Source organism: Montipora foliosa, chromosome 6 (genome assembly GCF_036669935.1).
Source record: "Montipora foliosa isolate CH-2021 chromosome 6, ASM3666993v2, whole genome shotgun sequence".
In the NCBI taxonomy this organism is placed as follows: domain Eukaryota; kingdom Metazoa; phylum Cnidaria; class Anthozoa; order Scleractinia; family Acroporidae; genus Montipora; species Montipora foliosa.
In genome coordinates, this window is record NC_090874.1 from 49,152,663 (window position 1) to 49,157,662 (window position 5,000).

A 5,000-nucleotide genomic window follows, 5' to 3' on the forward strand; every position below is an offset into this window, starting at 1 on the left:
ACTATTCTATTTTCCTTAACAGATTGATTCCATTATGATATATAGTTTTAGGAAGTCCAAACGTGCTATTTTCACTTCTCGAGGCGTTATGAACTACCCTGAACTGGTTTGCTTCTTCTGTTTTTACAGCTATTTTGATTTTGACCGTTCACACAGCACAACAGTTGTTTACTCCGTACTGAGGAACTAACCAAGAGAAACAACACGTTCCAAAACGTTGGGGGATATTCCAAAGTTTTATTTTCGGCTGAAATAGTACCTTTTTTAACTGACTTTTAGTGAAAATTCGGCAAAGAAGTCTGATCAATGTAGTTGTTTCTCCCGGAAATTGATCTTTCCGCCTCAACGGAGTCTTAAAAGGTTGAAATCATATGCTTTTTAAGTGCTATAAGAGCGGCTGATTTTGTAAGCAGTAAAGCAATCTTAGCCGAGAAAGCTTAAATTGTAATTTAGGGGTAATTTTCGACCACATTTTTCGGCTAAAATTAGGCTGCCAGTGATTACTTTTTGACAGAGGGAAGATTTTCCGTCTTAAATAAAGAAAACTTCCCTTAATACAGCCTAGTGGGTTCGGAAATTTCTGAAGCCAAGCATTAACATCATTTTATTAAGGGAATATTGAAACCAAGATTACTTAGTAATGATTTTGGAAAGTTGTCCGAGGAATTTTTTGCCTGGATTCGGAAATTTCTGAAACCAGTATCCACCAATCTCATATTTTACGAGTGGTAAAGCATTTCCAACTTACAAGCTGATCTGAGTGAGCGATGATGGGTTCAGAATTTGGATCATTATACTTTGCTGAGTAACCGACTACGACTTCCGCAATAAGACCTCGCATTGCTATCCGTACACGAATACCAGTGATCCGTACTCCAATACGCACGTCGTTTGTAATTCGTATACGAATACAAGTAATCCGTACACGGATGCCGCAATATATCACGAATGTGTAATAACGGGGGAAGAATGTTGATTCGTACACGATTACTTTATGATGGAAATCCGTACACGAACCAATGGTTGTTATCGAGAGGTCTGGGAACAAGTTATATTTATACATTCAAAATGGCTGCCCGTGCAGAAATCGAGAGAAGAGAGAAGAGAATATGTAAAATTCGCAAGACGGCGATAGCCTTTAGATGTGAATAAGAAAGAACTCTTTGACTTTAAAGGTAAGAGGGTTGTTTTTAAATATGTTAACAATTTCATTGTGAATATTTAACCAAACCCCACAGTAAGCAGATTCAGGCAGTAATGTATAAGTATTAAATTTCATTTTTAAAGTTTTTATTGGTAAACACGATCTTGTGTCTCGGGTACCCAAGACAACCCTTCCCCCCGAGTTACCCTGGGCGAGAAAATTTTTCTCTCATTTGTTTAAAACATCTATCAACCGTTTACTGGAGGGCGAGACAACTCGGGTGGGCGAGATAACTCGGGGAGGCGAGTTGTCTCGCCTCCGCAGGTCCGAATAACCCTGGCAGGCGATTCAACTTTTTCGCATGTAAACAGTTTGGCTCGACTACCCGAGACACAGCAAAATCTTAAATGCGCAATCACAGAAGCAACAATTTGAGACCTTATACATGTTGCTAGCATTCGCGTTGGAATGAAAAGGTTTTTCCCGCCAAAACTATCACCGCAGCCAACGGAAACTGTCAATTTAAAAACATACATTTTAGTTAAACTACACATTACTGCTCAGTTGAGATTATCAGTCCATCTTAGCTTCTGAATGTGCAGACACAACTATACTTAATAAAAGACGAACTACAAAGAAGGGCAAATGATGATGCTTATTTTTTTAAAGATGAGTCGTAAAATGTATGCATTATCAAGTAGGGCCAACTTCGTCTCGTTCACGCAATTCTCATATAAATGCTCGATAAAGTTGTCTTGGGAAGGAGGGTTGTCTTGGGTACCCGAGACCATATAAAATAGTATGATCATTTGTACTTATCATCGAGTTAGGACAATGTGCGAGTTAGTGTCCCAAGTTATGACTGCGAGCCATGCGGGCCATGATTGCAAGTCACACAGTTATTGAATGCTAACCGTTTTAAAATAGGTGCTTAGACTTATAACTGTTTATCAGCACTACTTGAAATGGGTGCTTAGGCTTACATGTGAAATTCGCAGGGCTCTCAGATTCTCCAGCCCCCGTATCATCCTTTTGCAGAACCCTTTTTTTGTAAAATTATTTGTTGATATTTCCCATCATGCACATATCCAAATTTATGCCATCACTGATAATGTATTTGAGTGCTTAGTTTTCAAACATTACATTTTAATAGTAATACACGGAAAGAATGTTTGCCTATAATATAAGATTTTTATTTCAAATAGAAGACTTTGCACTACAAGTTTAATTACTTTTCTTACAATCTAGTGTGACCGACTTAAACCAACAATATTTATTACTTTTTTTTTTAACAGAAGACTGTGCACTTCAAGGTGATGTATTTTATTTTACAATTAGTTGTATCCATCAACTATTTTTCGCTGCTTTCTCTTTTTTGGCCCTCTTTCTTTCTGCTGTTGCTCTCTTGTCCTTTCTCTTTTTCAGCTCTTTCTCTCCTTCTCTCTCCTGATTCCTGCCAGATGTGCTGTTCCTAGTGGGATCATCTATGCCCAACAAAATAGGAATTAGACAAAAGTTAAAACAAACATGACACAATTCGAAGAAAATGTTTGTGATCCACTGAAGGCAGGTGGAATTGTGTTCTTTTGATGTATACGTGAGACTTCAATAAACATCGGTAAGTAGTGTTAAGACGAGATTTTTTTGAACATCGAGCAATAAAGCGCGCCAGCGGCCAAAAATCCCATAAGAGCTTGCGCGCATCTTACTTACTGATCAGGACTTGTACCGTCGGCCATATTGTGTCGCGGTGGAAGCAGCACATAGAAGTCGTGTTGAGTGCAAGCGATTAGCCAACCATTTTACACAGGTATTTCATTCAGTCACTTCGGAAAGATCTGTAAAGCTTTGAAACACGTTTTGAAACGGTGAATTTATCGTATTTAGTTTAACCTTCTTGCAAAGTTATAACCAGTACGCAAATTGTTCGAAAAGATCTTTCGAGTTCTCCGACTCTGGTAATAAGAGATCCAGTCTAGAATTAGTGTGTCAAGACTTGCTTTTGGACTATCTTGAGACTGCAAACCTAGGATGAATTGTTATTATACTTCTATTAAAATAGTGTGAACAGTTCTTTTGTCATTCCCTTGTCTGTGACCGGTGATCTGATATTCGAGTTAGAGGTAGTCAAGTTGATGTGGAAGCAGCTTCTGTCACTTGCGTTACGGTTCAGTGAGGTTTCCTACAGATCGTTTTCGGACTGCTGTTGTCGTTACAGCTCGGTGTACTCTATCGCTAGACCTTGCAGAAGGTAATTTTGTCCTTTTTTTTTTTTTTTTGAAAGGTATTGAGTATTCGTAGATAGGTTCCTTTAGAGTTGATTTTCAGCTTATCTCCCGCACACTTCTTCCGTAAAAAGATTCGTGAGACCCCCAGTGTTTAAGTGTTTCCTTTTCAGTTCCCCCTTTAAAATTACACATCAAGATTGTGTTCAGCTTAGCTTCAATTGTCAACTTCCAATTTCGATTGTTGAGTTGAATTTATCATAAAATTTGCCACAAATGTTTCATTTTCCAATTCACTAGAGTTAAGTCTAGCTTATATCAAAGTTAAAAAAAAAAAGAGTTATTGAAGGTTTGATCTTTGTGAAGAATTGAAAAAAAAAAAAAAAAAGAAAGAAACTAGTCCCAGCTGAGCCACAGAGATTGTAAACAATGTCTTCATCAGTACTTACTTATAGTATATGTAAAAAACCTACAAGGAAGAATCTCGTCCCATAATGTTAAAGGAAAAATGTCAAGCCTGTAGGAATGCCACTATCCACCTCTGATGTTCAGCGTCCAAATGCGCAACTTCCCTGTACAAGCTAAAACATTTAAAGTCACTACCAAAGTCCACTTATGTCCAGGTTTGACCCTAATTAGATACACGCCCAATTTTGACATCCAACACAAAGTGTCCCTTTAAATCTAAGCATTTGCTACCTATTTTCAACAATAAGGTAAGGGTAAAGGTCAGCATTATTTTTAGCTTTGGGTAAATGCAGCAGCTAATCTTCACTTAAAGAGTAGCATTTGGGGGACACTTTGTGACATAAATTGTCTGTATTCTGAGACACAAGTGATGTTGAAGTTGGCGAAAAGAGCAAGGGGACACTTCGTGACGCTTATTGAAATCTGCGTGCATCTAATTAGGGTCAAACCTGGACATATCTCCCAAAGTCAGTAGATGATTTGTTCCCTGAAGCTAAGAAAACTTTTTTGGAAAAAAAGGTTGGCTGTGTGGCCCTTATAAGCAGTTTAAGGTGCTGTGGTGCATGTTATGTAAGGTTGCACAGGCTGTCACCCAGTGTAAATAAAAGTGTTCCACAGCCCCTGTCTGCAAACAATTCTATTCAAAATCAAGTTGGTTTTGCCCCAGTGTCATATGAACTGACGTCAAAGCGAACTCAGCGGAGGATTTGAAACAAACTTTAAAACTGCACAAGGTAAAAAGTGGCTGAACTTAAAACAGAAGTTGAAAACATGGGTGCCTCAAATGAACAGATCTGCCAGGAAATTCTTGAAGGCCAATTTGATGGGGTAAACTTTCCTTCTTTTAACTCACATGGTAAAATTCTACCATACATATTCTACCTTACTAGTTGGTTTTTCAGTTTATTAGGATTGGTAATGAAAAGATGAACACAATTCAAGGATCTCCCAAGCCCGCGAAACTGAAAACATGGCATACTGTCATGCTTGTACAACAGGGTAAAAGTTACTACTGGTAACCCTGCAAAATACATTAAAGACCCACACATAAGAACCTAGAATTTTCGAGGTCAGGCTGAGCAGGTTCTAATATTTTAAGCTATTTTTTCATAATTCAGGCTGATTACATGTAGTTTCTTAATAGGTTCTTATTTCTCAGAGGA

At 38.1% G+C, this 5,000-nt stretch overlaps 1 protein-coding gene and 1 long non-coding RNA gene across 2 annotated transcripts in view; one reads left to right on the plus strand and one right to left on the minus strand.

Moving 5' to 3' along the window:
- Positions 1-2,544: 2,544 nt before the first annotated feature.
- The window catches only part of LOC138007593 (uncharacterized), a 12,038-nt gene continuing 9,582 nt past the window's right edge, over positions 2,545-5,000 (minus strand). Inside the window, exon 11 of the mRNA XM_068854598.1 lies at positions 2,545-2,628. The gene's annotated coding sequence lies outside the window, so the exon portion shown is untranslated. The remainder of the gene's footprint in view (positions 2,629-5,000) is intronic.
- The window catches only part of LOC138007596 (uncharacterized), a 10,118-nt gene continuing 7,761 nt past the window's right edge, over positions 2,644-5,000 (plus strand). The window contains exon 1 of the long non-coding RNA XR_011124072.1: positions 2,644-2,762. This is a non-coding gene — a long non-coding RNA (uncharacterized lncRNA). The remainder of the gene's footprint in view (positions 2,763-5,000) is intronic.